We start from the raw sequence: 21,728 nt of genomic DNA on the forward strand, positions 1-21,728 counted from the left end.
AAAAACAATAAAAAAACAAAAAAAAAGCAAAAAAAAATCACAAAGAAGGCCTAAACCTCCGAGAGGTTAAATTGAGTTTAGGTCTTAGCGCTGAAAAAAAATTTTAATATCAATTAGTGGTTTAGTATAAGTATTTAGTAATAGTTTTTAATATTAGTATGTATTTTTAATGTAATGTATGTAATATATGTTTGTAATTATTAAAATATAATGTATATCAGTTAAAATTAGGAAATTGTGTCTATGAAAAAGATAAAAAAAAATTGAGCTGGCAATTGGTTCAAACCAAGGTCATACATCTAAACACACACACACACACACACACACACACACACAACTTTAAAATCCTACAGTTTTTTGTATCTTGGGAACCAACCAATGGATTTTAATGTTTTTTTTTAAATTTGTATATACTTTTAGCGTACTTTAGAAATATGAAGTCAGTTGATTCATAAATTATGTAATAAACAATTTATTTTGTTTAAAAAAATAATTTAAAAGAAATTGTTTTTATCATATTTTAGGTGCACAACTATAATGTTATGTATGTAATAATTGATAAAAAATTGTAATAAATATATATACAGAGCGAGTCTGTAATTTGGAATAAATTCAATAGTTCAAATACTGATTGTTTTTTTGAAAAATACTCAGACCTGTCAATTAGTGTTTCAAATCTAAATTTTTTACATACAATAATAATTTATACAGGGTGTTCCAATTTAGAGATATGATGTCATCGTTGATTATCTTAAATACCAACACTATTATTTTGATAGCTATTTAGATAGGGCGAGTAAAGTTATACATAACTGCAAAATATCAAATTTTATTTACTACCATTTACAAGATAATAAAAAATAAATTTATGTCTGTAATTTGGAATTAATTTAATAGTTAAAATACTAATTTTTTTTGAAAAATACTCAGACGTGTCGATTAGTATTTCAAATTGAATTTTTTTACATACAATAATAATGTATACACGGTGTCCCAATTTAGAGATTTAAAATTATGTTTTATTATCTTGTGAATTGTAGGGAATAAAAAGTTGATATATTGCAGTTATGTGTAACTTTACACACTCTATCAAAATCGCTATCAAAATAACAGTATTGCCATTGAAGAAAATCAACGATGACGTCATATCTCTTAATTGGGACACCCTTTATACATTATTATTGTATGCAAAACAATTCGATTTGAAATACTATTGGACAGTTCTGGGCATTTTTCAAAAAAAAAACAATTAGTATTTAAACTATTGAATTTATTCCAAATTACAGACATAATTTTATTATTTTTTATTATCTTGTAAATGGTAAGGAATAAAAATTTGATATTTTCCAGTTATGTATAACTTGCATTGCACTATGCACACCCTATTAAAGCATCTATCAAAATGACAGTGTTGCCATTTAAGAAAATCAACGTTGACGTCATATCTCTAAATTGGGACACCCTCTATACATTATTATTGTATGTAAAAAATTTCGATTTGAAATACTGATCGAAGATCTGAGAATTTTTCAAAAAAAAAACAATTAATGTTAGAGCTATTGAATTTATTCCAAATTACAGACTCACTCTGTATAAGTTACTATATAAAAAAGAAAAATAATATATAAAAAATTACTATATATAATATAGTTAGTATATAAAAAAGAAAAATTTTAATAATACTACGACTTTTACTCTATAAAAGCTATAGCGGGATAAGATGGTCAAAAATGCCCCCGCACCGATCAGCGCCGCTACTTATGTTTTCGATAAAGAATACAAAATTATGCCCTCATGCAAATTTTTAGCTTCCCAGAGGTCCTAGAAACTCTTAAATCGAGAAAAGAATTTTTAGGTTTCATTTTTTTGTGAGCGTAATTTTAACTTACAAATCTAAAAAAATTCAACAAGATGTATATTTTGAATACAAAACAGCCTGATTTTTTTCAGATTTTTGTAATAAAAAATGAGCCTAGGAGCAATTTATGAAATTTTAAAAAAATTTTTAGGTTATGTAAATATGATTTGGCCAACTTTTAAATAGTATTTTTTGTGTATTTTTTGTCGTTCTTTTGAATGGCAGAGGCAGAACTTTTAATATCTGAGCGGAAAGAACGAAAAAATTGAAAAAACCGTTTTTGGTTGTCTCGAGATGCATCTCGGGAAAGCCAATTTTAGGATTAAGGATCCTGACTACAACAATTGAAAAAACACTGAAAGTGTGGATTTTGTCATAAAATTTGGTATGTAGGCTTATAATCATATTTGAAACAGCTTTTCCAAATAACTTTTTTCGATATCTCTAACGCGAAGCAAATCGAATCGCATATCAAAAATTCACCCAGTTTGTGGATTCGCAGTAGACCGCGAATAAAACGGGCCAAAAAATTTTATAGCGAGCCCCTAAAAGAAGGGCTTAGCTTGAATTTGGATACTTAGCAGTTTCAAAAATAATATTTTTTATTTGTGTTTTTGAACCTTGAAAATCGTCATTATTCGATTTTTTTCAGTTTTAAATTGTTTAGAGTTCGAAAACCATTAACTTTAGAGAAAAATTACATAGGACCTTTTTTCTTCCCAATGATCCAAAGAGTGTAAAATAATATAATATCTACACGGGCCGAAAAAATTGATTTTTATAATAGCAATAACTCCGAAACTATGGCATTTAGGTATAGGAAATATAACATGAAAAATAATCAGTATTTCTTAAGGACTTCAAAACGCAAAAGAAATAAGAAAGTTCATTAGATTTCCAGAAAAACTAAAGATCTGACAACAATGTAATTATCACTATAATATCGGCTGCATTAGAAAACCCCTACCCACCAAAACCTATAAAAATCGTGCAATATGTTTCCGAGATAATCGAGGGTTCTATACATAAAACTCATTCTGTATATTATAATTATTATAACAATATTATATTAATACGCATTAATTGGTTCAATACTTTAATGCAATCAATTTGAACTTTTTATGATAAAATTAGTGAATTAGTCAGTATTTTGAATGTATATTTTGAATCTAGATATAAAATATACGACTATATTAGTTGCAATAAATTATTATCAAATTGATAATATACAGTGTGTCGCATTTTAGATGAAGACACCCCTATATTTCGACTATCAAAATATGTATATACAGATTTGAAATTTGGCACAGTCACAGGTTGAAGGTTCAAAATTTTTAAACTAGTCAACTGAAATTTAAATTTTAAACGCGGTCTACTGCGAATCCACAAACAGGGTGAATTTTCGATATGCGATTCGATTTGCTTCGCATTAGAGATATCGAAAAAAGTTATTTGGAAAAGCTGTTCCAAATAGTATTATAAGCCCACATACCAAATTTTATGACAAAATTCACACTTTTAGTGTTTGTTTCAGTTGTTGTAGTCCTAAATCCTAAAATTGGCTGTCCCGAGATGCATCTCGAGACAACCAAAAACGGTTTTTTCAATTTTGTCGTTCTTTCCGCTCAGATAATAAAAATTCTGCCTCTGCCATTCAAAAGAACGACAAAAAATACACAAAAAAATACTATTTAAAAGTTGGCCAAATCATATTTACATAACCTAAAAATTTTTTAAAAATTTCAAAAATTTCTCCTGGGCTCACTTTTTATTACGAAAATCTGAAAAAAATCAGGCTGTTTTGTATTCAAAATATACATCTTCTGGATTTTTTTTCAGATTTTCTAAGTTAAAATTGCGCTCACAAAAAAATAAAACCTAAAAATTTTTCTTTTCTCCATTTAAAAGGTTCTAGGACCTCTGGGAAGCTAAAAATTTGCAAGAGGGCATAATTTTATATCCTTTATCGAAAACCTAAGTAGCGGGGCTGATCGGTGAGGGGGCATTTTTGACCATCTTATATCGATATAGCCTTTGTTTAGAGTTGCAGTAATTTGAATTTTTTAATTGACTATTTTTTAACAAATCATTAACATGCCTTAAGACCTCCTCTGTGGCTCAGTGGTAAGAGCACCTACCTTTGGATCGAAAGGTCCGAATGGTCGTGAGCTCGAATCTCACCAGGGTCAGAAATTCTGTGTTTATTATAAATTAATAAATGAAAATAGTTTGTCCTTGTGGAATCGGTACGTACCGGAGGGACCGCAGACGTTCGGATACAATTAGCGTCTCTTTGCAAAGATAATGACGTCGACTTTGCAAAGTAACAAGAGACTTACTCAACACACACACTACACATCACACTAGGTACTTAAACTGCAAAAATTTATCATACCTACCATGCCAATGGCCATTAGTTGTCGAGGCATTAGCTAAATAAAAAAACATGCCTTAAATTAAAAATATAATGTGAAAACCTTATGAAATTATTATAAAAACAAACATTATTTTTTTTTATTTTCAAATAAGTACAGTGTTTTACATTTATAAATGTGCACCTAAAACACGGTAAAAAATTAAATAGATTGTTTTTATTTTTGTTTAAACAAATTAAATTATTGTTTATTATAATTAAAAAAACATTAAAATCCATTGGTTGGTTCCCAAGATACAAAAAACTGTAAGACTTTGAAGTTGATATTTCAATTTTAGGTCGCACTGATATTATGCTTCTACTTCGTCGGTTGCAAGTTTGTACTTCATTTTTGAAGCTTTAGTGACGACTCCCTTGAAGCGCAAATACAACCAAAATTTTGTTATGAATACTTCGTGTCTTTGAAAGCGAAAGAGCGCTATTTTTGATCCTTTTTTATTATAAACAAATTAGCTGTGAATTTTTAAAAAAATGTTACTAACTTTGGCCCTAATTGACCTAGGCTAACTTCTATTTAAAAGTTCGTGTAAAAAGGCCATCTTTTAGAATATGTAAACAAAATTTGTACCGGCTATAACAAGAAAGTTATTCAAATTGTTTATAAGGAAAAATTGACGAGACTTTTGCATAATTATTTATCACTAATAAATGCATTTTTTATTAAATTTTTTTACAAGTTTGAAAGTTTAGCTTATGATCTTTCATTTGACACCTGGAGAATGGTTCTAACATTATGTTTTTCTGACTTATATTATTGCAAAAAAAAGCTCTATTGGATAAAGAATTTGAATAAAATTTAAACAATTGAATGAATCGCTTCGAAATTATTGTCACATATTACGCACCAAAAAACCCTCATTTGACAAAACTTTCAAAGCTGTGCACTAATTTTTACAATAGTTACAATAGTACGCCAGGAAATAGATACAATTTGTTCTCATAGGTATTACCTGTCGAAAAAACGCTTCAGTGCCCTGGCTGCTCGAGTGTCACGAACAGGCTATATTTTTGGCTTATTACCCTGGTCTAATAGATTATAGATGTGTACCTAGATGTAAAATAAGTAAAAGAATATCAAACGTGATGAAATAATGGGGAGGAGTTTAAACATTATAATGATATGACTTCACGACCAATGAGAGCGCGTTTGGGGCTGGCTGCTATAATTTGAATTTTTCTTGATTTTAATCGTCTTTAGGGGCCAAACGAAAGACAAAAACAATTCGTTGAAGTTATACTTCTTTAGGCGCGATTGAGAGTGAATGCAAATGTGTGCGAATTCATCAAAATTGGTGGTGTCACGCGCAGATACATTATACGTTAGCTCTGATTGGGTATTTAAATGACATGTCAAAAATTATCCAATATGTCGGCTGTAGTTAAACGGTGTCGAAAAGTTGGTCGAGAACACTTCGTCGACGGAAAATTAGTCGACAACATTTGGTCGACAAACAGTTGGTCGAATGCACAATTCATCGAATGTACAATAGGGAACTTGCACTAAAAAATTTTTTTGCATAAAATTGTTAATTTATGTTTAAAAATGTTATATTCAAAATATTACGTCTTAACAATGAATAGTGTACGTACAACATCTGATCAAAGTTCTGCGCCTAAAATTTCCGTTTCAAACAACTTCAAAAGCGCGAGCTTGGGTCTGACGTCACAGGCCACTCTTATCGTTTTTGCCCGTTCGGTGGGCTATTGATTTGAATGCAGTTTGCCGTTGCCAGTTGTGCATGTCGAATAACTGTGACGTTTGCTCGGTATTTATTTTATTGTATTTAGTGTAGTTTAGTGTATTTATTGTGTAATATACTTTATCAAATTGGAAAACAAATCTGCGCAATATAAGTACTGTATAGTGCCAGGATGCAAAAGCACAACTGTCAGAACATCCAACAAACATTTTTTTACTCTACCAAAAGAACCAAAACGTCGATTAAAATGGCTAAAGGCATGCAGGCGAGATAAAAAGGATATTTCACAAAAAAGCATAGGTCTTTATGTCTGTGAGGATCATTTTGATGTAAGTATTTATCTAATTAGGTACCTATTTTCTACTTAAAAAAAATATTAGTTATCGTTTCATGAAAAGTGCCTACTTATACTTGTTTATTTGTTGCAGTTGGAACAAGATATTGATAACTATATAAAATTCAAGATTATGGGTGGTCCCAAAATTATTAAGTCAGGTGTTGTCCCGCACATATTTGATTGTCAACCAGACAGAAAACGAGCTTTTTCTCAGCCTGTGAGGGAAGCAGCCCTTAAAAGAGTTAAACGACAGCTTCTTGAAAATGCCGCTTCTACATCTAAGTCTGTTTTAGAGGACAATGATGATAAGAGACAATGTGATCCTAGTTTCACAAACTTAGTACAATCAGGACCTGAATTAAACCAATCAGCTTTACCTCAAAAACTGAATAACGCATCAACACAGACTCACATAAAAATAAGAAGTAAAGGTATTCGGTGCAAATTTCAAAGGAGTGTTACAGTCGGGTTGTCGCCATTGAAAATACATAATAAGGATGCAGGAACTTCACCTATAAAAGACTTGCAAATATTTGAAGATACAAAAAGTGAATCAGGAAGTTCTGTATTTGAAGAGTATAGTTAATATAGTGGTAGTGACGACTGTTGGTACAATGAAAGTGATTCTTCATCTTGTGATAAAGATACGAAAGAAGAGGAAGCAAAACAATTTAAAAGTTTGTCTTTGAAGTGTACAGTGATGAAGTTACAATACAGACTTAGACTGTATATGGGGCTACCAGAATATGCATTTTACACGTTTCAATTAATGGAAAAATATTGTAAGACTCAAACAATGCATCTATTTTTAACTCTTAAAAAGATAAGAACAGGACAAACATTTATGTCTCTTGGAGATGATTTCGGCATAAGCGAAAGCAATGCATCGAGAATATTTGCAAAATCTGTTCCATTACTTAGTAAATATTTAAGATCTTGTATTTTTAATCCCCAAGTGAGTTCAGTTAAATTAAACTTACCCTTAGCATTTCGAGCTCGTTATAGTAAAGTATTTTGTATTATCGATTGCTTAGAAATTGAAATTGAAAAACCATCAGATTCTGTTAAACAGTCCTTAACATGGTCTGAATACAAAAAGTGCAATACTCTAAAATATTTAATTGCTTGCACTCCTGATGGGATTATTAATTTTATTTCTACTGTTTTCGGTGGAAGAACGTCGGATGCAGTTATTCTTGAACATAGTGGTTTTTTAAATGTTCTTCCACCGAAAGTGGCGGTAATGGCTGACAGGGGTTTTAAACACATAGAGCATTTGTTAGTTTGCCAATTAATTAGACCACCAAGTGTATCTGCAAGTACAAAACTTACAAAAAGTGAAGTATTTGAAACAAAAAGAGTAGTTAGTTTAAGAATTCACATTGAACGAGTTATACGTAGATTAAGAGAATTTGCTTGCTTAGCCCCCCATGCCTGTATTGATAGCAAATTTATATCACATACAGATAATATAACAAAAATTGTTTGTGCACTCATAAATTTACAGTCAGGAGTAATATCGGGAAAGTAATTTTAAATTGATTTTTTTGTATATATATTCAATGATTTTGTGATCGAAATACAAGGAAAATACGATCGAAATACTAGGAATTTTCAATTAAAGACGATTAAAATGTACTATTGTACTTAATCGCTTTCTTTTGAAAACCTCTCGTGAGTAATAGTACTTATACGTTATAAACACATTAGTAATTTCTAAAGATTTATAAATTTCACTTTAAAGTAAATAAACTGATTGTAGAACTGTGCAGGAATACAAATAATAGCTGGTAATTTCCATTTAAATACGATTAAAATGTAATATACCCGTAATACCTAATCGCGTTGTTTCCGACTGCTAGCTAGCCCGGTTGACCGTGGCCTCTGACGTCAGACGAATAGAAGGACGTTCAAGAGCCTCCTAAGATATTTGAATTTTATAGCATTTTCAAAACTTTGTAATTAGCGTACGGGTTAAAAATATTTGTTTTTTTCGCATGCAAGCGGTTTAAGATCATGTTACCTTATGTTTTTTAATATTATTTTAATATTTAAAAATTTATGCAAGTTCCCTATTCGTCGACAAAGATTTGATCGAATGGATTTTTCGTCGACAAAGACCCAAAGGGAATAATGGTGACAAATGAAGGATTATTGATTTCTATTTTTTTTTAAGATATTGTTTAAATTTTCTGCTGCTGTCTAAAATGTTGATAACTATCAATTGTCCGGAAATGCTCCGTTCGCAAGTGCGCCGACACCAAAAAGAAGAACGGTACAACATCACTAATTAAAATATCGGTTTATATTTGCTGTCTACTCTCCCACTGCTGCCAATTTTTTCATTAAATTTAAAAATAATTAAGATTTAGAAAAAAAAATTAACAAAATCCCCAAAAATAAATAAATTCAGATATGTATAATACAATAATCCAGTTAACAAAATAAAAACCAATAATCCGTCGTTTGTCACCATTAATCCCTTTATCCTAAAGATAAATAACAGTTTGTCGACGAAAAATCCATTCGATCAAATGGTCGTCGACGAATTGTACATTCGATGATTTGTGCATTCAACCAACTGTTTGTCGACCAAATGTTGTCGACTAATTTTCCGTCGACGAAGTGTTGTCGACCAACTTTCCTAGACCCGTAGTTAAAGAATGTGTTGTCATTTTTATTATTACGTATATGGTTATGTTTGTTAAGTTGAGTTTTAAAAGTTGTGAGAACAGAGACAAAAGTAAGTTTATAGTTGTACTGACCTTTTAAATAGTTTATATTTTTGGACTTATTAATATAGACAAAAAGAATGTGTGTGTACTTTGTACGCACGTTAGAAGTTTAGAATTCTGTTAGAATAGTTAGAATTCTGAAGTTTTTTAGATTTTATACGATTCCGCAAGGGAAAAGAAATTGCTGGGACGCTCCAGTTCGTCAAAAAATGATGGACTAACATTTTTTATCGAGAATTTACCATTTTTAATGATTTTAAAATTTTACGAAAATACAGCAGAAGCTCGAAAGCTATTATTTATAGCCCATGAAAAAATTATAGTATAAATTTTTTGGCGAAAAACGACGTTTTTTAGAGTTTATGCGATTCCTCACGAGAAAAGCAATTGCACGAACGACGCTTCAGTTTCAGTTAATAAAAATGACGTAATAACGTTATTTTTAATTTCTAGTGTTATTTTAGGTAATAAAATTAATTTACTATTTAATTAAAAATACAATTAAAATGTTAAAAATATATTTGTTTCGTTGAAATCATAAAAATAGAAGTATAACATCTTACGTGCGTACAAAATATGTACACAAACTTTTTTTTCTTAAATTTTTTATATTTGATTTAATTATGTTCTATACATATTTTAAATTATGTTCTGTTGTGTTATGTGATTTTTAGCATTTTTTTCGAATTTAAAATTGTAGGAAGTTTTTTTTTTTTTTTTTATTTGTGACTTTAGCACTTAGCTATTTAGCCAGATACAACTTGATAATAATTAATACTAATACAAAAAAACTATTAAACCTAATACAAATTATTAAAAAGAAAATCATATTATTCTAATTTACTTAATACTAAATAAAAAAGTGTCTATCTATACCTACTATTGCAAACAGATCAAAATAGTCAAAAGAAAAAAAAAACCTCTTAAAAATTACTAAAAGACATTACTATAAATAGGGAAAAGGAGGGAAAATAAACAATTGGGTAAAAAAAAAGGTTAACGAGATTGGCTAAAATTGATTACAGACATACATTTGTACTATGTATAAATTTGATTAGACAATCATATACTCTTTTGTCATTAGTAGCCAATAGGTTATTTATTTGGTACGGAGGAAATATTTGTAGGAAGTTGTCAATTATAAACATAAGAATAGTATGTAAGTTCATGTCTTAAATAATTTATCCAAGTCCTCCGCCGCATAAGGAACATATAGCAGCAGGCGGAATTGGCTCTTGTGACGGTGGTCGTGGAGTTGTAGTGTAAATTGGATTAACTTGACTAAAATCATTGTTTATATGTGAGAATACATTAGGGCCATGATCTGTATGTGAGAATTGGTTATCAGCATTATTTATGTGTGGTAATTGATTAAATCGATTAGGACCATTATTTACTTTTGGAACTGCATTAGGTCTATTACTTGATGATATCAATTATGAATTATGTTTTTCATATATTCAGATATTGTATCTGAAATAAAACAAAAAATCATATATTAAAAACCAAGACACAAAAAAATTTAGTTAGTTTTTTCCGGGTACCATAACCGGCAGGCAATTAGAAAAACAGGTTACTAAATTATTACGAACATAGTTTCAGAAGTAAGGTGAGACATCTGTGTGATAAAGTGCGCAAAAATAATTTATTCAGGGAAAGATACGCATTTTCAGTAATTAATATAATTTTTAAAAAACAATTTTTCGCATAGTTTAATTGCCGTCAAAGTTCGCCACTTTCTTTATTTAATTCACAGCTACTCCTACAAATATAAAATTCTCCTATAACAGTGTTACATACTCCTCATAGGCGAGCGCCTGCAACCCCTAAAGTTACGTTATACTGACCAAGAAAATAAACTTTAAGGTGAATGACCAATTTTGATGGTTCCTTATGTTTTCGAGGTCGTTGAATCTGAATATGAAATTTATTTTTATCTAGAATTGGTGGAACATGTTCAAAAATTAAATATTATGAAAAAAAAAATGCGAAAAATCATTTTTTATGATTTTTCAACTTTATCTCATTGTATCTTTGGTCGCTGTAGATATTTCCTCTTGAAAATGTTACTGTGTTATCCTTGAAGTATTTAGATAACAACGAACTTTGTACAAAATGTTTATACAAATTAAAAGAGGAGTTGTTAATTTTTTAACATTTTGTCCTCAGATTTCGTTAGTTTCACGTTTACTTAAAAAAGTTAAGTAACAAACTTTTTAGCTTATAATTTTAGCCGAGGCAGCAATAAAACATAATTCATGAAAATTTTCTGAAAAATTTTAAGTCAAAATATGCAACAGGAAAAAAGTTATGTGACTTTATAGACGAGCGACACACCACAAAAAACGCTTATTTCTTAAGATACTGTGTGGTGTGATAACCACGGCGTGGTGAATGGCTAATTTTTGTCATACTTTATATTTTTTATGGTGTTGAAAAGGAAAATTAGGTTTATTTTGAATTTCACGTGAGGGAACATTGGCAAAATCGCAATTTTATCCTAAAAATAAAAAAAAATGAAATCACATTTTTTGCGTTTAATAACTCTGTTCCATTTTAATATTTTTTTCTTAAATTTTTGTAGTATATATTTTTTACATTTCTGAAGACAATTATAATAATAATAATTTATTCAACAAAAATAGGTACAATATTTTTAGGTATTTACATATAAAGTGAATAAATTAACCCGAAGGTCTCCGAGAGGTGTGTATACACTTGTTTCGGTAAATAGGATATAAAATAATAAATAATAACATACTAACGTAAATAACATAAATAACATAAATAGCAACATAATACAATATAATACAATAAATAGATAGGTACGTTTTTTTAATTATAAATACACAGTTGTTATGTTTTAGTAAATATGATACGTAGAATAAATAATATAATGAAAACAATAAAATAAATATTTAGTTTAACAATAAACCACGAATAATTAATTTTTTTTTAAAACAATTATGTATGGCTCAATTAGTTAGTAATATTTTTGAAGAATGGTGTATATACGCATGTTTTATTAAATATGATAAAAATAATAAGCAAAATAAATCAGTTTAAAACAATATAAAATTTGACATATAGGTATAAAAATTGGTAGTGACTCTAGAGTTTCATTTATTTGTTTTTTGTTTTTTAATGTATGTAAATTTAAGCTACTATAATGATGTCACAAAAATTTCTTGTTTGTTCCATCAGAAATGATTTTAATTTCTTTTTAAATAGAAGAACATTCTTAGTATTTTTGATATCACTGGGGATATGATTATATATTTTTGGGGCTAGAAATAGAAAACTTCTTTGGCAGAAGGACTTTGTCATGTGATGGTAAATTGTTGTCTGTTTTCATGGTGTGATATTTTAAAGACACACAAAGATAGTATAACTGTTTCAAGTCAAATATATTACTATCCTTATACAGAGAGAGTCTGTAATTTGGAATAAATTCAATATCTCAAATACTAATTGTTTTTTTAAAAAATGCTCAGACCCGTCGATTAGTATTTCAAATTGTCCTTTTTGACATACAATAATAATGTATACAGGGCGTCCCAATTTAGACATATGACGTCATCGTTGATTTTCTTAAATGGCAACATTGTCATTTTGATAGCTATTTTGATAGGGTTTGTAAAGTTATACACAACTGCAAAATATCAAATTTTTATTCTCTACCATTTACAAGATAATAGAAAATAACAAAGTTATATCTGTAATTTGGAATAAATTCAATAATTAAAATACTAACTGGTTTTTGTGAAAAATGCTCAGACCCGTCGATTAGTATATCAAATTGTCATTTTTTACATATAATAATAATGTATACAGGGCGTCCCAATTTAGAGGTATGACGTCATCGTTGATTTTCTTAAATGGCAACATTGTCATTTTGATAGCTATTTTGATAGCGTGTGTAAAGTTATACGCATCTGCAAAATTTCAAATTTTTATTCCCTACTATTTACAAGATAATAAAAAATAACAAAGTTATGAAGAACAAGAAGTAATCAAATAATAATTGAATTTAATTATTTCAATTAAACAAATGCTCAAAACGTTGCCCATTGACAATTTAACAAATATTGAGGGCAACATTACGAGTTTTTGCTTAATTTGTTGAAATAATTAAATTCAATTATTAGTTGATTACTTGTTTTTCATAACTTTGTTATTTTTTATTACCTTCTAAATGGTAGGGAATAAAAATTTGAAATTTTGCAGTTGTGTATAACTTTACACACCCTATCAAAATAGCTATCAAAATGACAGTGTTGCCACTTAAGAAAATCAACGATGACGTCATATCTCTAAATTGGGACACCCTGTATAAATTATTATTGTATGTCAAAAAGGACAATTTGTAATACTAATCGACGGGTCTGAGCATTTTTCAAAAAACAATTAGTATTCGAGATATTTAATTTATTCCAAATTACAGACTCTCTCTGTATAATCTATCTGTAGAGTAGGTGTATGGTTTAGACCTAATAATTTTCAGAAATCTTCTTTGTATGATGTCCAGTGGGAGAATGTGTGTTTTCAGGGCGCTTTCCCAAGCCAGTATACCATAACGGTCTACTAGTCCGTAATATAGTGTGCGAAGGTATAATATTAGGTATGTGTTTTTTAAGATGTTTAAACTTGTACAGGATAAACTGTAGCTTTTTAATGATATATTTAATGTGAAAGTCCCATTTTAGATGTGTATCTATAAAAACTGCTAGATATTTAACATTTGTTACGGGTTTAATATAAAAATTTTGTTTATTATGTGATATTTGAAGGGGTTTGAAAAGATCAGTAGTCAAGTTAGAGTTAAATATTGGTAGATAAACAGTTTTCTTAAAATTGATTGTTAGTATTTTGTAGTCAAACCATTCTTTTATTAGTTGTAGATCACATTGTGCTTTTGTTTTTAATTCATACCAATTCTAAGCATCATAAATAATAGCAGTATCATCAGCAAACCCAATTATATGCCCTGTACTCTGTAATGAAAATAATCCATTTATATATAGATTAAACAGGACAGGACCTAATACTGTTCCCTGTGGCACTCCATATGTTATACCTCTTTGTCCGCTTATTACTTCAGAGACCCTTACTACCTGTTGTCTCTCAGAGAGGTAACTTCTAAATAATTGTAAACAGTTGTCTCTTACACCAATTTTCTCTAAGGTTTGTAAGAGGTTATTGTGACTAACAGTGTCAAAAGCTTTGGCCAAATCAAGAAATACGCATAAGCAAACTTTATTTTTGTTAAGTGCTTCATATGCTTTGGATGTTAAATTCAAAATGGCATCTTGGGTGGAAGTATTTTGCTTAAAACCAAATTGGTGAGGGGAAATTAAATTATATTTTTTGATATATGCTGTAAGCCTATTTTTCAATAATAATTCAAATATTTTAGAAATATGCGGAATAAGAGATATAGGTCGATAGTTTGCAGCAAGAGTTTTGTCTTCATTTTTGTATATTGGTATGACTACTGTTGTTTTGAAGGCTTTAGGCCATATTCCTTTTTCTATACATATATTGTATATTTGTATTGTACCTGTTTCAATCTTTCTGTCTCATTATAATAAAAGTTCTGAATTGTTTAAAGTGAAAGGTGCAGATTAGTGAATTTCAAAGTTTAATCGCAAAGGTTGAGTGACAAAATTTAAAATTTAGCATTTTAATCAAGTGCGTGTCAAAATATAGGGTACAAAAAATAAAATATTTTATAGAAAAAAAAACTTATTTAAGTAACTAATTTTAAGAAAAACGTGATTTCATTTTTTTTTATTTTGAGGGTGAAATTGGGATTTTGACAATGTTCCTCCATCTAAAATTCAAAATAAACCTTATTTTCATTTCAGCACCATCAAAAACATAAATTAAGATTAAAATTAGCCATTCACCACACCGTGGTCAGTATCTCGAGAAATAAGCGTTTTTTTGGAAGAGTGCCACTCGTATATAAAGTCACATAACTTTTTTCGTCTTTGAAGTGCGTAGACTAAAACGGGAACTGCCCGCTGACTTGACCAACTGAATGTAATCAAAAGTGTATTCAGACTGATAAAATTTTAGTGTTAGAATTGTAAAGAGGTTACTTACTGGAGTAACTCTCTACATTTCTGTATTTTTTTACCATAACAAATGCTTAATGCCCAATGGGCAGATTGTTGTACTCAATGGAGTTAATAAAGAAAAAAAAATTGAATTCACCGATCTCGACAATATAAAGAATGATCAATATTTGCAATTCACCTATCATGGACGCTTTTTCGATTTCTAAGCCTCAAATTAGGGGTGTGCCGCTCGCCTATCATGTCATACTCCCCAGAAAGGGATTGACCGATTTTTATGAAATTTTACACGTATAATCTATTTTTAGCACCCATAAGTTACAAGGGGTTGCCGCCCTTACATTTTTTTTTATTTTTTTGGACAAAATTATCTACCCTAATTTTACATGATTCGAATTAAAAAATGCCCATAACGGTTAATTTTCACACTTCTATCACCAACCCCTATTTTTTAATAGCCATCTATATAATATTTACATCTATAAAATTCTTCCCTCATAGTGTTAGTTGACATACTCCTTCGAGACGGCTTGACTGATTTTTATGAAATTATATATATTTTTATGAAGGGTACAGGCAAAGAAGGTGCTATGTCAAGTTTTGTCGAAAATGAGTTTCTGGACCCCCCTGCTAGCCAGGGATCTCAACTTGGTCTTCTTCTTCGTCTAGCCATTCACATCCATATCTGAACATAAGCCTCTTCAAGTCTTCCTTTCCATTGTTTTTTGTTGTACGCTACTCATAGCCAATTTTTCCTGGCAGTCCGTTTCAGATCATCTGTTATCTCATAGGAGGACTGCCTCTGGGTCTTTTGTGTTGGTATGGTCTCCAGGTTAGAACAATTGCTCTGTGCCATTTGTTTAGAGCGCTCCTAGCTACATGTCCAGCGTATTCCCATTTCAATTTTAATAATTTTTATACTACATCGGTGACTTTGGTTTTCTGTCTTGTCCATTTATTTGTTTTCCTGTCCTCAAGTGATATGCCAAGCATTGCTCTTTCCATCGCGTGTTGAGTGACCCTGAGTATGTTCATACTTATTTTTTGTGATTGTCCATGTTTGTGCCCCATATGTTAATATCGGAATAATGCATGCATCAAAAACTCTAGATCTAAGATGTAGTTGAATTTGATGATTTCTGAGTATATACAGTCGGAAAAATGAAAGAATACCCATGAACGATCACATCAATCACCTATTTTGTATTTGCTGTGTTTTTTCCATAAATAACAAACGAAAGAGATAGATTATTAATAATCTGAATAATATGTGATTAATGTGATCGTTCATGGGTATTCTTTCATTTTTCCGACTGTAGTTCAGTTTGTTGGTATGGTCTTCAGGTTAGAATAATTGTTTGGCCTTTGAGCATGGGATCACACATGTTCATTAACTCGGCCCATGGAGAGTTAGAGCCATCTTCTCTAACACTCACATGGGTAATTCCTACCTGGCGCGTCCATGTCGCGGGGGTGGGCACCTCTCACTTCAGTAGGCCGGAGTGAACAGGTGGCGAAGTTCAGGTAGGGACCCAGTTCTGTGGGGTATAACGCGGACCCCTGCCCAGGGATACGGGTGAAGACCACAACGGCGGAGACGGCGTAGAAGAGGATCTTCGGTTCGGCGTCAATGGCGGAAGTGGCAGGCCTGTTTTTTCGGCATACCACTGCAGAATCGGATCTAAAATGGGCGGTTGTGGATTCTGGTTGGCGAAGAAACATCGACGGCGAAAGAAAGGGAGCAGATTGGGCTCTTTAGTCCTGTAAGACAACCAATCTAAAGGAAGAAAACCTTGATTACAAATTACCCGGTCCTCCAGGTAGGGGGTTAAGACGTCAGGCCGGTTTTCTGTCACTTGTAAAAATTAGAAAAATACCAAAAAGCCTAAAGATTGCCTCGGAATCTCGGACGGATTAAATAATAAACGACTTCGGCGACGGAAAAGGATTATGAACATTGGCACCTGGAATGTGCAGAGTATCAGCGGAAAGATAGAAGAAATAATTGAAGAAATTAAAAAACTAGATATGGATATAGTTGTCTTAACCGAAAAAAAGAAGAAAGGAATAGGTATAGAAAAAGTAAACAATTATGTACATATATTCAGCGGAGTTTCAAAACACGAGAGAGCGAAAAGAGGAGTATCCGTTCTAATACACAAAAAACATAAACATAAAATCACTGACTTTGAAGCAATAGACGAAAATATAATAAGAGTAAACATAACGATAAAAGAAACACCTATTACGATACTTGGGATTTATGCAATCAGTGATGATGAACCTTACACAAACAAAGATGAGTTCTTTGCTAAAGTTAACGACGAAATTACGAAAATTGGAAATAGAAGAGAATTGGTAGTTATGGGAGACCTGAACAGTAGAGTAGTCGTAAAGTAGATAATAAGGTGGTAGGTCCCTACGGAGAAATAAACCAGAATGATAATGGTGAGAGGCTAATTGAAATATGTGAAAACCATCAATTAAAAATAACCAATGGATTTTTTAAACATAGAGATGTACACAAGTACACCTGGACCCAAACTACAAGAAATTTAAAATCAATTATAGACTATGTCATCATAAAACAAAATACTAATATGCAAGTACAGGACACGAAAGCATACAGAGGAATAACATGCGGTTCAGATCATTATGTCGTAAAATCAAAAGTAACCTGTCCATTTAGATATAAAATAACACATAATCAAACAAATTGTCAACCCCAACAAGAAGAAACTTAGGAAAAAAGAAGTTATAATTTGGATAGTTTGACCCAAGAGAGTACAAGAATACTATATCAACAAATACTGGATGGCAAACTAATGACTATAACTGAAACATCAACAGTAGAGGAGGTATATAGAAACGTAGTCGTTAGCGTTAAAAAAGCTGCAGAAGAAGCACTCGGCTTTAACACTCAAAGACAAAGTGAAAAACTATGGTGGAACAAAGAAATAGAAGCACTCGTAGAAGAGAAAAAGCAAGCGTATATCAGATGGCTGAGCAGTAAACAACAAAAAGATAGAGATGAATACCTGGAACTCAAAAGAATAACAAGAAGAACAACAGTAAAAGCAAAAAGAGAAATGTGGGATAAGAAGTGCCAGGAAATTAATACCTACCTGGGAGGCAGAAAATGTACAGAAACGTGGAAGTTCCTAAATAAAATAAGAACTAACGAAAGGAAGAGCACAAACATTCAATTAATATCCACACAAAAATGGGAAAAGTACTATGGGGAACTACTGACAGAAAATAGGGACGAATACTTAACTCAATCACCAACAGAGGTTAACATTGAAGGAGAAGATATAACAATACAAGGGACAGAAATTAGAAAAGCTATAAAAGAACTGAAAAACGGTAGGTCTCCAGGACCAGGGGATATCCCAGCCGAACTAATAAAATGTGGATCACAAAAATTGTTTGAAACCGTCACTTGGTGCATAAATCAATTTATAAATGGTTCTCCCGTACCAGACGAGTGGAAAATTGCTTATATTTCGTCGATCCATAAGAAAGGAGATAAGCTTAAATGTGAAAACTATAGAGGGATATCAGTGACTAGTACATTCAGCCGTTTGTATGGACGAATAATTAGAGACCGCATTGAGAAGGAGTACAAAGACCAAGAGGAAGAAGAACAATCCGGTTTTCGAACAGGAAGAAGCTGTACTGATAATATCTTCTGCCTCAAACAACTAATAGAAAAAAAAATTAAGCACAAATCAAGAAACCCACCTCATGTTTATTGACTTGCAGAAGGCGTACGATACAGTTCCTGTAAACAAACTCTGGAACGTGTTACGACAGACGAATATTAGTGTCACCTTAATAAAAGCCTTAAGAAATTTGTATGAAGGGTCAACATCACAAATAAAAACTGGAAACAGATTATCGCAAAGCTTCCTGGTTAATAAAGGTCTACGTCAGGGGTGTTGTGTATCACCGACCTTATTTAAAATATATGTTGCAAAAGCATTGAAAGAGTGGAAACGAAAATGCAGAGGCATGGGCGTAGACCTTGGAGAGATTTGCTTATATACATTGCAGTTTGCTGATGACCAAGTTGTTATAGCAAACGATAAAGATGATCTAGAGTACATGGCAAGGAAATTACAAGAAGAATATAGAAAGTGGGGATTAGAAATTAATACAGAAAAAACAAAATACCTGCCAATAGGTACCGAACTATCGAACATCACATTAGAAAATAATGAAATCATCATGCCCTGCGACCATTACACATATCTAGGAATCGTTTTTTACACAACGGGGAAAGATGATGAAGAAATAAAGAGAAGAATAACACAATCCAGAAAAACAATAGGTTGTCTAAACAGCGCACTATGGAGTCATGAAATAGGAAAAAGAAGAAAACACAATATCTACGAATCTCTTATTAAAAGCAGTCTATTGTACGGAGCAGAAACTTGGCGGATAACCGAAAACAACAGAAGAAAACTGGAGGCAGTAGAAATGGACGCTTTTAGAAGATCAGTAGGAGTGTCACGCAGAGAGAGAGAATACGTAATGATGAGATAAGACAGCGAATGGGGGTTGACGGCTCTCTAACAACAGACATAGAAAGAAAACAGCTGATATGGTACGGACACGTCCAGAGGATGGATAACTCAAGACTCCCTAAAATAATTATGCAATGGGTGCCACCAAACCGCAGAAAGAGAGGAAGACCCAAGAAATCTTGGAGAGAGGGAATAACGAAGGCGATGAGCGCAAGAGATCTTAGAGAGGGCCAATGGGATGATAGAGTGTCATGGAAATTAGGCATCGGACAACGTCGCAAGACGTTTTAAAACCGATTGATATATAGTTCAGTTTGCCGAAAGCTGCCCATGCTAACTTTCTTCTTTTTTCTATTTCTTCCTTTTGAATTTTCCCTATTTAGTATTATTTTTTGTCCTAAATATACATATATTCTTCAACTTTTTTTATAACTTTGTCGTTTATTTTATTGTCACGGTTTCTCCGGAGTGTATGACTCTTGTTTTGTTTAAATTCATTTTCAGTCCTATTTTAGAAGATTTGGTGTGTAGTTCTGAAAGCATGGTTTGCAGTTCTTGTAGGTCAGTAGCTATAAGGATTATGTCATCCGCAAATCGTAGATTACTGAGATTACATAGATTACCCTTATATTTCAATTTAGGTTCTTCAAAACGTTCTCTAAAACTAAGGTGAACAGTTTGTGTGATAGAGTGTCTACCTGTTTGACTCTCCTGTTTAATGGTACATGGTTCGTGTATTCATTTTCATTTAGGTAGTATGTAGCTGTAGCTTGGTTCATAGTTTATTTTATTAAGTTAATATATCTGCTACCTATTCTACAATTTTGCATTGCGTTTAATTACGGCCGTGTGTCTACGGTGTCGAAAGCTTTTTCGTAGTATACAAATGCTATAAAAACTGGAAACTTGTATTCGTTACATTTTTCTATTAATACTTTTGTGGTTAACAGGTGATCGGAAGTTGAATAGCCTTTTCTAAATCCTGCCTGTTCATAGGGTTGTTATTCATCGAATTTCCTTGTTAGTCGGGTAGTTATGACTTTGGTAAGTATTTTAAACAGGAGTGACAGTAGACTGATGGGCCTGTAATTTTCCAACTATTGATTATCACCTTTCTTGTATAATAAGATTACTTTAGAGTTGTTCCAGCTCTCAGGGACTTTGTCCTGGTGTAAACAACTGCCTATAAGCTTAGTTACAATTTAATTTTTAATTTAATTGCAATTAGTTCCTTGCCGCTTTCTAATATCATATCTGTGGTAATCCTATCTTCTCCTGCAGCTATATTTCTCTTCATGTTTTCCAATGCGGTAGTTACCTCTGAAATTGTTAGGTACTTTTGGCATTATTTCCGATCCAACATTTTTTATTAGTTTCCGTGCTAGTCTCATTTCATCGTCTTGTTGATGTGTTCTGTAGAGTTCCGTTTAAAATTCTTCTATTCGTTTCAGTATGCTTTCTCTAGTTGTGATTTCATTTTCTTCTTTTCTCATTAATGATATCTGACGTCGTCTCAGTTTCGGTCTGGGACATTTCATACTCTTATTTTTTTCAATAGTTTTTGTTATTACTTTTTCTTCTTCTTTTCTTTTTTGTTTTATGATTCCTTTTCTAATCTGCCTATTAAGTTCTCTCTATTCTTCGGTTCCCTTTTTGTTAGATTTATTTAAGATCTTTCTTTTTTCTATGTGTTGTAATATTTCTTTGTCTAATTCATTGTGTCTTGATTTTGGTTTTTTCAGTTGCAGAATGCTTTTGTTCACTGTTTCGGTTATAAGGTTATTCAAATCATCAATATCATTTTAGTTCATCTGCTGCATGTTAACTTGATTTAATGCACGCATTATCTTTTTATTAAATTCACTATCTTTTATTTCTTCAGATGTCCATTTGTATCTTTGTTCATGTATTCTTTTTCTTTCTAGTTTTTTATTTATTTTTAGTTTTGTTCTTATTAGTCTATGGTCGCTTCCTAGGTCAAACTGATTTAATACCGATACGTCTTTTACTAGGTTTCTATTTCTCGTTAAGATCTAATCTATTTCATTCTTTGTC

General features: G+C 31.4%; 1 protein-coding gene across 3 annotated transcripts in view; it reads right to left on the bottom strand.

The window, feature by feature from the left end:
- LOC114330100 (uncharacterized) overlaps positions 1-21,728 on the bottom strand; it is a 314,241-nt gene that overhangs the window by 126,761 nt on the left and 165,752 nt on the right. The window contains exon 4 of one of the 3 annotated variants that reach the window (XM_050656443.1): positions 9,700-10,537. The exons of the other annotated variants lie outside the window; for them this stretch is intronic. The gene's annotated coding sequence lies outside the window, so the exon portion shown is untranslated. Of the gene's footprint in view, positions 1-9,699; positions 10,538-21,728 lie in introns of those variants that run through there. 3 annotated transcript variants of the gene reach the window in all.

Source organism: Diabrotica virgifera, chromosome 7 (genome assembly GCF_917563875.1).
Source record: "Diabrotica virgifera virgifera chromosome 7, PGI_DIABVI_V3a".
Taxonomy (NCBI): domain Eukaryota; kingdom Metazoa; phylum Arthropoda; class Insecta; order Coleoptera; family Chrysomelidae; genus Diabrotica; species Diabrotica virgifera.